General features: G+C 43.5%; 1 protein-coding gene across 3 annotated transcripts in view; it reads left to right on the top strand.

Annotated features, from left to right (window-relative positions):
* Window positions 1–360: 360 nt before the first annotated feature.
* ANKIB1 (ankyrin repeat and IBR domain containing 1) overlaps window positions 361–11,627 on the top strand; it is a 95,521-nt gene continuing 84,254 nt past the window's right edge. For all 3 annotated transcript variants that reach the window (XM_065666380.1, XM_065666382.1, XM_065666379.1), the window contains exon 1: window positions 361–550. The gene's annotated coding sequence lies outside the window, so the exon portion shown is untranslated. The remainder of the gene's footprint in view (window positions 551–11,627) is intronic.

Below are 11,627 nucleotides of genomic sequence, written 5' to 3'. Positions count from 1 at the left end.
GATCCGCTTCCCGTCAGAGCCCCGCGGCCCTCGGCTGCCGATGAGTTTCCGGGTCGGCGGCCTGAACTTGTGCTGCCCCCGCCGCCAGTTGTTGACCGCGGGCGGATAAAGAGAGAGAAAGAGAGAGGAAGAGGCTAGGCTGTTGGGTCGGGAGCATGAGGCTATGCTGGCGGGCGGGGAGGCGTTAAAGTGAGGCGGCTGCCTGGGCTCGGGGAGCGCCGCCGGCAGCTGTCAGCGCCGCCACGCCGCCAGGAGCCGCCGGTGAACAAAGGGGTAGCGAGACGGTGGCAGCCGCAGCGCCCTGCCTGCGCGGAGGGAGCCTCGCCGCCGGGGGGGCGGGCGGGCGCTGCTTACCGCTGCTTACCGCTGCAGCCGCTGAGTGACTGCCCGGCTGCCCGCGGACTGGAGACCCGGCGGAGTGCGCACTCCGGAGGGCGCCGCATCCGGAGCGGAGCGAGGGAGAGAGAAGCGGCCGTTGAGCAAATGGAGGCGCCGAGTGGCGGGCGCGGAGGCGCCGGGAAGGGCCGGGGAGAGCCCCTGTGAGGAGCCGGTGAGTGCCCAGCGGCGCTGGCCGCGATCCCGGCGCCGCCTGTGGAGGCTCGGGTGGGGTCGGCGGGCCTGAGAGCTGGCGAGATGAGGCGAGCTCGGCAGCGGGCACAGCCGGGAGACTTCGCACATCTGGGCGGTGGCAGCCCGTCGCATCGCGGGTGGGGCGGGACGGGGGCATCTCGGCTCCGTCGGCAGGCGAGAGGAGCGGAGCGGAGGAGGTGAGAGCAAAGGGTAACGCGGGCGTGCGGACGTAAACAGCAGGCTACCGAGGCTGGCCGTCCCCAGGCGCGGCGGCGATTCTGGTGTGGGGACGCGCCCCCGTGGGCAGGGGGCTGTGGGGAAGCGTAATGGCGGGAGGTGGTGGGCCTTCGGCTGGGTGGTTTATGGGGGGAGAGGCCGCCTCTGGCCCAGGTCCCCACAGGCGCCGCGCCCTGCGGAGGCGGGGGTCTCTGCCCGAAACCCTCTGGGTTGGGGGCTACCTCGGCTGGGACCTTGGGGAAGTTCGGCGCTGCCCGATGGCCTGGCTTCATCCAGCTCCCGCTGTTAAGCCCATGCCAGCCTTGTTCGTAGCTTGGAAATCCTGCCTTGAAGGCAAAAGGGAAGAACTGCGAGTTGCCAGACCGGCAGCATGAGCTGCTGGCCGAGCTGTGGCAGCGTAACCTTCCTTCAGGCTGGGTAACGCCGTCCTGAGTGGTCTGTCGTGAGTGAAATTGAACGCTCACGGTCTCAAAGAAGAAACTGAGTCTTGGTGCTGTGACGGTTTTATGTAAGTATCAGTACCACTCTTCTAGGCAGGTCTAAACACATACAGGAAATTGAGCGACTTTGGAAGACAGCCTTGGTAATTCACGACTGCTCACCCTTTTATTTACGGTTTCCAGATAGTGTGCAGAGCGAATGCGGAGTCACGAAAACATGCTCTGTAGAGTAAGGCACGAATACCACAGCTTAAATTGTTTGCATGCGCCCCTTTATCGTTACTAACCATTGTTGATTGTGCTTTCTTTCAGTGCTTTTCTGTGGTTACCAGTTCCAGAAATGGAGTTTTAGTTGTAGACATAACATCAGTAGGTGTGCTGTAAATAAGCACTTCCCCTAAAGAGAGAGACCACTTTTGAACGAATTAGCTGTAGAGGTTAGCAGTGAGAAGAGACTGTGTCTTCCTTCCATGTATGAGTGTTTCATCCTTACTTTCATCTCTTTCATTTTCAGTATGAAGTGTGGTGGTTTAATTTCTCTTTAATCTCACTTAGGTATATGAGAAAAATACTCTTCCTTGAAAAAAAAAAAAAAAAAGAAGGTTTTGGTCATAAGGAAAGCAACAGCATTTTTCAGCTTCTGAGAACATGTGGCTTATTTAGTTGGGGTGTCTACACAGAAGTGAAATAGTAGAATTTGTAGCATTTTTTCCCCCCTCTCTCCTCCCGACATGGAAAGGATAAATGCTGTCCTTACAAATAAGAGGCCAAATTACAGAAGAGGCTTCTGGAAACTTGCACTCAAGCAATTCCAACTTTAATAAATTTGAGTTTAGTCCTTAAAAGAATAAAATATTTCAGTACTACAATATGTTATTCCTGGGTACAGATACTAGAAATCTACTAAAAAGCTAAACAATGTTGGTGGTGCCCTGTCTTTATATATATATATATATATATATGTATGTATATATATATGTATATATGTATGTGCATCTGCAAAATATTATGAATGAAAATTAATTAGAAAAAATAATAAAAAAAAGCACTGGCACTGTCATATCAGTAGGCAAAACACAATTTAAGCAAGAAAGCTTTGTACAGTCCGTCCAATTTTTACTTGTGCCATGCACATCTCTATAGCACTAGGTAGTACATACCTAAGTACATGATTAGGTTTATTGTAAAAACAATTCTTTCCTAGACATAGTTACATAGTCGATGTAAGTTTACATGCATCTGTTCATATATGTTGCCATCAGGTATACAAACTCCAGAAAATTAAAGGAAACTAAGCATACAAATTTAAAAGGGAAGACTTCTCCAGCTGTCAGCTTTGGTTCAGTGGAACAACTACAAAAAAAAACCAAAACATGGGGTTAGAAAATGTCATTATGTCTTTGTTCGCTGTATAAGATCTTGTTAACACTACTGCTGATTTAATCTGTCCTGAGCAGTTTCTCACCTGCTGCTCTGTGGCACCTCTGCTGTGATTGATTAACACTACATTGCTTTTTGTTTCACTAAGAGGGTTTTGTTTATTAGCTGTTAACTGGTTTGGCTAGCAGGGTTTGTGGTGACTTTTATTTTTTTATTTTTTTGGTGGGATTGGGGGGGGTTTGGCATTTTGTTGTTTTTTTTAGTCTTTCTTTTGTTTCCTGTATGTGTGGCTTTCTGTTGGGTTTCCTGTGTGTCTTTGGGGTTTTGTTAATTCTTCTTTATTTTAGCTTTACTGGTTAGATGTCATGTAGTTACCAGTTAGTTGACTAGTTAATTAACTTCACCTTGGAATCTGAAAACTCGAAGTTGCTCTTTGCAGTTTTAACTGTTGGAGTTTTTCACCTATGCTAAGGTGACTCATGCCAGTAAGAAAGAAAATTGAAAAGCTGGATGTTATGAATATATGTGCTGAACCAGTTATGTTTCTAATCACATTATGGTGTTTGTATAATTGATAATGATACATAACAAAGATCTGTTTTGCTTGAAGAGCAGCCCTGTGGAAATTCTGCAGGGTTGGATATGACGCAGAAAGCTGTGTTTTCAACGCCATTATAATCAAACAATACTTTTACTGCTTTCCCTCCCTCCTACCAAAATACATGCCACATACTTTTCCATGGAATGTTACTAAAATCACACATACATTTACATTTTAGGGGCAGATGATATTTCATGCAAGGTTACATGCAGGGTTACAAGTTCAAGATTGAAAAGTCTATGTAAAGTTTAAAATCTGCTAGTTTTCTTTGGAACCACTAAATATCTTCCAGATTTTAAGTGGAAACAGAAATAATAGTCTTTACTGTTGTGGAAGGCCAAGTGCGAAGTCTTCCACCTGGGCTGCAGCAACCCCCAGTGTCAATATGGACGGGGGGATGAAGGGATTGAGAGCAGCCTAGTAGAGGATTGTGGATACCAGTGGATGAAAAATTGGGCATGAGCTGGCAATGTGCTTTTGCAGCCCAGAAATCTAATAGTATCCTGGGCTGCATGAAAGAAGTGTGGCCAGCAGGTCAAGGGAGGTGATTCTCTGCCTCTACTCTGCTCTCATGAGACCAACCCTATCTGGAGTATTGTGTGCATTTCTGGGGCCTCCAGCATAAGGGCATGGAGCTGTTGGACTGGGCCTAGAGGAGGGCTACAAAAATGGCCAGAGGGCTGGAACACCTCTCCTATAAAGAAAGGCTGAGAGAGTTGGAGTTACTCAGCCTAGAGAAGACTCAGGAGAGACCTTATAGCAGCCTTCCAGTATATAAAGGGTGCTCAGAAGAAAGACGAGAATTATTACCAGGGACTGTAATGTCAGGACAAGGAGCAATGGTTTAAAACTGAAAGAGGGTAGATTCAGGTTGGGAATAAGGCGTTGTTTTTCACTTTGAGGGTGGTGAGACAGGTTGTCCAGGGAAGCTGTGCATGTCCCACAATTAGAAATGTTCAAGGTCGGGTTGTATGGGGCGCTGAGCAACCTGATCTACTGAAAGATGTCCCTGCCTGTGGTAGGAGGGTTAGATGTGATGACCTTTAAAGTCTCCTTCCAACCCAAACCATTCTGTGACTTTTTTTTTTTCTGAGGATTATTAGTGTGTCTTCTCTAGTATCAGTAAAATATTATGGTTTGCATTCCAGATTGCCTTAGTTTATATTTTCATATGCATGTGTGTATCTACTCATCCGTCTTATCTCAAAAAATACTTGGCGTGTTGTACAAATAAGCATAGCAGTAACAGAATAGCTTCAGTTCATTAGTCCAAGAATCATTTTGGAAAAAGATGTTAGTCAGTTGCTTTGCTATCTCTTTTTAAACATGTTTTCTGAATTTCCTTTACTGTCTGTGCTTTGTTAAGAGTACAGTTCTTATTCTCTGCTTGTTTTTAAACTCACATACCTTAAATTGTACTATGAAAATAAAAAAGTGTCTGTGTAAAATCAGTGTTTTCTTTTTGGTATTCAGAGGTGGTCTGAGGGAGTAGTTGTTATTGCTTCAATCCTTTTCCTGTATTCTTGATTTTGGTAATTGAAAGTAATTTTCAGAAGTTGCAAACATCTGATATATGGATTAACATTTGAATTTCATGTTTGTGTGTGTCCTTGATTCTGTTGTTTTCCAAACAAGAGAATCGCCATAGTTTTAGATAAAACACTTCTTTTGATCTAAAGCTAATTTGTAGTACTGCTAGTATCCTTGAATATTCTTTAAGAGGTTTTGTTGGAGTTAGTTAAGAGGTACTCTCATTTGGTGGTTTTACTTTGATTTATATTTTAATGCACATAAATTCTGAACTGTTGACTGTTGAAGGGTAATTGCAGTAAAAATACAGTAGCAGGTTGTAAATGGATTACTGCAGGGAAATAGAAGGGCCTCTCTGCTGAATGCCTGGGATCATTCCTGGCTTGGGTGGCTTGACAGAGCAGCTGTGTGACAGTGTTGTCTGTAGAGTTCCTCTTGTAACTTTTCTCATTCATTTCTATACCGACTAGGAAGACGGGGACAAAATGAATTTTTTAAAAGTAAATTTTATGTCGGTATACCAGCTTGCACCTAGGAATCAATGTTTGCACACAGCCTGCAGTATAGTAATGTTATTCTTTGACAATAAGGTGATGTAGTTTAAATATCACATTGTGACAATTAGGCAGTGTATTATTGATTATATATAACATATTTCTTATGTACAGGCTTCCATGTTGGAGAAAGCCTTAAACCTCTTGGGGATTTTCCTTACTTAACAGAGTTTCACAGTGTCTTGTGCTTGCCATTTTGACATACCTGAGCAACTTGAAGGATGCACAATAGAGAGGATTCCCTGTCTTCTTCCTACATGGCTAAACACAGTGATCTAAGGGATGGGGGCAATGGTGACAAGTTCCTGCCTGGTGCAGTAGCTGCATCTCCTGTGTGACTATGCCACCTTCCCAGGTGGCCTTGCATAATACTTATGAGTCTCTGCAAGTGGAACGGAACAATAATTAAGTCAATGGTTCATCTAGCTCGGAGGTGTCACCGAGGTTAAGTCAACCTGTGCCCTGCATCAAAACTGCTCCCATAAAGAAGAAAGATGGGTTATTGTTATAGGAGACCCCGTTCTGCAGGGAGCAGAAGGCCTAATATGCAGTCTGGTTCCACTTCTTAGGGAGATCTCCTGTACCCCTGGTTATCCAGGGTTAAAGATGTGAAGAGAAAGCTTCCTACCCTGGTATGGCCCTCAGATTATTATCCATTATAGATTTTTCAGGTAGGCAGCAATGAAGTTGCAGCAAGAAGTCCAAGGGCAGTCAAGACAGACTTTAGGGCTTTGAGATGACTCGATAGGGGATCAGATGTGCAGGTAGTGTTCTCCTCTGTCCTTTCAGTTGCAGGGAATAATGAGGTAGGAAACAGGAAGAGCCAGCAGATCAATACCTGGCTCTGAACCTGATGTCACAAGCAAAGTTTTGGGTTTTTTGATCATGGGTCAGTTTACTCGACACCAGGCTCATTGGTGACAGACTGGGTGCCCCTTTCTCAAAAGGGGAAAAGGATCTTTGCACAGGAGTTAGCAGGGGTATTGAAAGAACTTTAAACTGGATTTGAAGGGGGAGAAAGTGTAAAATGAGTCTCACCAGATGCCTGTGGATGTCATGGCAATGTTTGAGGGATAGTGTGAAAGCGAGGTCCTTCAGTCTGCCATCTCAGTGCAGACAGGAGATGGAAATCCATGCAGCAACAAATACACAAGGGTTATTAATGTGTTAGAAAGCATGGAAGTGCCTGTGAATTGTCATGTAGAAATTAGGGCTTCTCCCTCAGAAAGGTGCTGGTATCAATAGCCCAACTGAAGTGCATCTACACCAGTGCATGCAACATGGGCAACAAACAGGAGGAGCTGGAAGCCATTGTACAGCAGGAAAATGATGGTATAGGTGCCATCATGGAAACATGGTGGGATGACTCGCACACCTGGTGTGCTCAGAAGGGCTACCCCTCAGAAGGGATAGGCAAGGAAAGAGAGGCAGTGGAGTAGCCATGTAGGTTAGGGGTTGTCTAGAGCTTAATGATGGCTGCAGTAGGGTTGGGTGTTTATGGGTAAGAATCAGGAGGAAGGTCAACAAGGCAGGTATGGTGGGAATCTGTTGTAGACCACCCAGCCAGGATGAAGAGGCAGGAAAAACATTTTATAAGCGGCTGGGAGAAGTCTCACAATTGTTAGCCCTTGTTCTTGTGGGGTACTTCAACTTACCAGATGTCTGCTGGAAATATAACAGACAGGAAACAGTGTAGGAAGTTCCTGGAGCATGTGGAAGGTAACTTCCTGACACAGCTGGTGAGTGGGCCAACTAGGGAAGGCATCCACTGGACCTGTTGTTTGTGAACAGGGAGATTTGTGGGTGATGTGAGGGTTGGAGGCTGTCTTGGGCACAGCGATCATGAGATTATAGGGAAGGAGGGTCAGTCCACTTTAGACTTCTGGAGGGCAGACTTTGGCCTGTATAGGAGACTGATTGACAGAGTCCCTTGGGAGGCAGTCCTGAGGGCAAAGGCATTCAGGAAGGCTGGACATTCTCCAAGAAGGAAATCTTAAAGGTGCAGGAGTAGGCTGTCCCCATGTCCTGAAAGACAGATCAGCGGGGAAGAAGACTGGCCTGGCTGACCAGAGAACTCTGGCGGGATCTCAGGAAAAAAGGAGTTTATGACCTTTGGAAGAAGAGGCAGGCAACTCAGGGGGACTACAGGATGTTGTGAGGCTTTGCGGGGAGAAAATTGGAAGGGCCAAAGCCCAACTAGAATTTAATCTGGCTACTGTCTTAATAAAAAGTTTGTATAAATGCAACAAAAGGAGGGCTAAGGAGAATTTCCATCCTGTATTGGATGTGGGAAGAAATATAGTGACAAAGGGTGAGGAAAAGGCTGAGGTACTTAATGACTTCTTTGCCTTAGTCTTTTACATTAAGACCAACTTACAGTAAGTTGTTCTGTGGGTACCCAGCCTGCTGAGCTAGAAAACAGCAAGCAGAATGCAGCCCCCATATTCCAAGGGGAAATGGTTAGCTACTTGCTATGCCACTTAAACACACACGTTTATGGGTCTGAGTGGGATCTACCCAAGGGCATTGAGGGAACTGGCAGAAGAGCTCGCCAGCCCACTTTCCATCACTTACCAGCAGTCCTGGCTAACTGGAGTGGTCCCAGTTGACTGAAGTTAGCAAATGTGATGCCCGTACAAGAAGGGCTGGAAGAAGGATCTAAGGAGCAGCCTGTCAGCCTGATCTTAGTGCTGGGAAACTCATGCCGAGTGCCATTATGTGTACAGGACAACATGTAAAGGACAACCAGATAATCAAGCCCATTCAGCACAGGTTTATGAAAGGCAGGTTTTGCTTGACTAACCTGATCTCCTTCTGTGACAAGGTGACCCACTTAGTGGACGGGGGAAAGGCTGTGGATGTTGTCTACCTAGACTTTAGTAAAGCCTTCGACAATTTCCCACAACATTCTTCTGGAGAAGCTGGCTGCTCATGGCTTGGACAGGTGTACTCTTTGCTAGGTAAAAAAACTGGCAGGATGGCCAAAAAATGGTGGTGAATGGAATTAAGTCCAGTTGGTGGCTGGTCACAAGTGGTGTTCTCCAGAGCTCAGTGTTGGGGCTGTCTCTGTTTAAAATCTTTATCAATGATCTGGGTGAGGGGAGCAGGTTGAAAAGAGGGCAGTGAGGCTGGTGAAGGATCTGGAGAGCAGGTCTTATGAGGAGCGGCTGAGGGAAGTGGGGTTGTTCAGTCTGGAGAAGAGAAGGGTGAGGGGAGACCTAACCACTTTCTACAACTACCTGAAAGGAGGTTGTAGTGAGGTGCATGTCTGTCTTTTCTCCCAAGTAACAAGCGATAGGGCAAAAGGAAGCGGCCTCAGATTGTTCCAGAGGAGGTTTAGATTGGGTATTTGGAAAAATTTCCTCACCAAAAACGTTGTCAAATGTTGTAACAGGCTGTCCAGAGAGGTGGTGGAGTCGCCATTCCTTGAGGTATTTAAAAGATGTGTAGATGTGGCACTTAGGGACATGGTTTAGTGGTGGACTTGGCATTGCTAAGTTAACGGGTGGACTTGATCTTAAGGGTCTTTTGCGACTTAAATTATTCTATAATTCTAACTTCTGTGGTGTAGTCTGTCATGCTATATAGCATTCTGGGGAGTAAAAACTTAGTCATGGGCTGCTGCTCCTCTACATCTCTGCTGCATTTAGGTTTTATTTTCTCTCCAACAAAAATAATGACAAATAAAAGGTACTCAATTTTGACATGTGCTGTTACTGTGAAAATAGCACCCTAGAAGCTTGCAAGTAAATAAATCAAAAAGACTTTTGGAAATATTGCAGTCACCAAGTTCCATGGAATAAGGACTGTCATGTGGTAGCCAAATGGTATATATTCATTTTAAAGGAGTATTTTTAAATTGCTGTGAACCACTTAGCCCTTGCTTTGTAACAGAGGTCGTGGTTAAAAAACACAGTCTAGGCATTTCCAATTCACCATGCTATTTTGAGTGAATCCTTAAGTTTTTTGGAATGATCTGAACTGTTCCATGTATATTTACAGTTGATGGTCTGTCAGGCATAGACATAGCCCTCTCTCACTTTCTGAAACAAAGCACAGTTTAGAGGAAAAGATAAAGAATGATCAATTTCTGGATCATCTGCAAAAATGTATACAGTACAAGTCGGTTTGAGAAACTTGACTTCTGGTGGCTGGACAATAGGTTTTGAAAACCAAAAGAACTTAGAGAGAATTGGTTTGCTATCAAAGAGACCAACTGGTTGTAGGTTATTCACTGTATTAAGCAAGAAAGTAGGCTATCACCACTTGTATGCATCCTACATATGACTTGGAGAAATGCTTGTAATTTTGGGCCATTTTTTCTGTAATCTGGAGTAAGTTCTTATATTTAAGTGTGTTGGCGTTTTTTTCAGGAGTCACTATTGGAGGTATAGATAATAAATGCTTATTGAAGTAACGCTCAATTCCTTATTTTCCAATTCTGAATTAACTTAAGACACTAAAATACATTTAATGGAGGCAGATTTCTTTCTTCAGGTAATATTTCTAAATCTCATGCACTTAAATCCTTTTCCATTTAGGCAAGTTAAGAAAGATGTAACATATTGATAGGAGGTTTATGTCTTTGAACCATGAAGGCTACTACTGTTGATGTTTGTGTTACTTCTCTTCTGTACAGTCTCTGCCGTATCTTGTATTAGCTGTTCTACCTTAGTCTTGTGTTGGTATGTACTCTGTATTTGCTTACATGATGTTCTAGCTTCTAAATATTTGTTACTATTTTCTTACTTTTCTTTTTTCCATCCTTTCACCCTTATTTTTCTGATTGTTTTGGTTTTCATTGTGGTCTCATCTCTCTTGAAGGAAAGGTTTGTGTCTTTTGTAGACAATGTAAATGGCTTGTAGTTTCCAACTGCTTTTGCAGAACATTTTTTATGGAATCAGGATTGTCTTCAGGATCATCTGCTGTGATAGTTGCTGGGATGCTATGATATGCTTACCTGATGCTTCTGCGTCGTGAAGTTAATTGGATGAGTGACACCTTTTTAGACATGCTGTGGTGTCAAGGTTGGTTGGTTGTGGTGTTTTTTTGACCACTGTTAATGAATTGACACTTCTGTGCAAGTAGAAATTCTAAACAGTTCTTGACAGATGCAAACATAAGAAGAGACATACAGTCTTGAATAGGCTGTGAAACAACGCACTAGCAAGAAATAAGATACACTAAGGGAAAATTAAAGTCAAGTGGACAAGTTCCTATGTGAATGCCAACCTGAACTGAAATTTAACTGTAATTGACATAGAATTAGAGGTTATAGAGAGGAAACATAATATTGTTTCGAGCTGGTTTGAGTGAGACTCTGATAGACGATGTCAGCTAGCGGTAACCCGTGAGATAACTTACTTGAAAAATGGTAAAAGCATGGTTGTGGCTAACTGTGAAAATTCTTACTCAGTTTGATTCTGTGCTAATTGTTTTAAGCAGTTTAAATACTGACTTTTGAAAAATGTGCTATAGGAGTGTTGGTGATCTGCCCCCCATCCCCACCCCACCCCCCCTTTTTTTTTTTTCCCTATGAAATATGATTCAAGGAAAGATACAATTTTGGAGTTCATTTCAAAACAAAGCCATTTTTTCAATGCCACTTCTGGGAAAATATACTTACAGTTTACATAATGCTGATTATGTATATATTAATGTCATATTTCTTGACTGATTTATATACTCTGTATTCAGTTGCAGTGAAGTATAAATGTAAGTCAGAAACTGATTCTCTGTACCAGGTACTTCACCTGATTGTCATCACTCTTCTTGGAATTTAGCATAGAAAAGAATTAGATTTTTCTAAATACAATTCAGCTTTAGAAATAGGCTGTGCTTGTTCTTTCAAGGTACTTTAAACAACTGTAGGAACATCATGTCCTGTTTGCATGCAGCTGTTTTTGGTCCTAATTGTAAGTTACTGCAAATGAAATAACTTGGTGGAGAAAATTGTATTTGTTATATTTATTAGTTTTAGCTGTGTTTACAGTCCACTTAAGCCCTTCTCTTCAGAGAGCTGTCACAGATGTGAATTAGGGTAGTACTATCCCCCCACCTCTTTTGTTTCGACTGGACTTTTAATAGGAATTTTGAAGGTAAAGTTAAAAATTATATATTTCCATGAAAGCTGCTGCATAGAAACTCAAAACCTTACTGTATTAAAAAGAGCATATTTTTGGGGATGCACAGATGAAGCACTGATAATGATAATTGAAATATTGTGAATGAGTTATGAATGAGCCTTTGGAGAAATAGCTGAAAAAAAATGAGAAAGTTCATGGTACATACTTTTCTGTGGTTTTGCACTACCA

The sequence above is a fragment of the Lathamus discolor genome, chromosome 2 (genome assembly GCF_037157495.1).
Source record: "Lathamus discolor isolate bLatDis1 chromosome 2, bLatDis1.hap1, whole genome shotgun sequence".
Taxonomy (NCBI): Eukaryota; Metazoa; Chordata; class Aves; order Psittaciformes; family Psittacidae; genus Lathamus; species Lathamus discolor.
The sequence above is the reverse complement of the archived record's forward strand: the minus strand, read 5'-3'. Positions and strand labels throughout refer to the sequence as shown.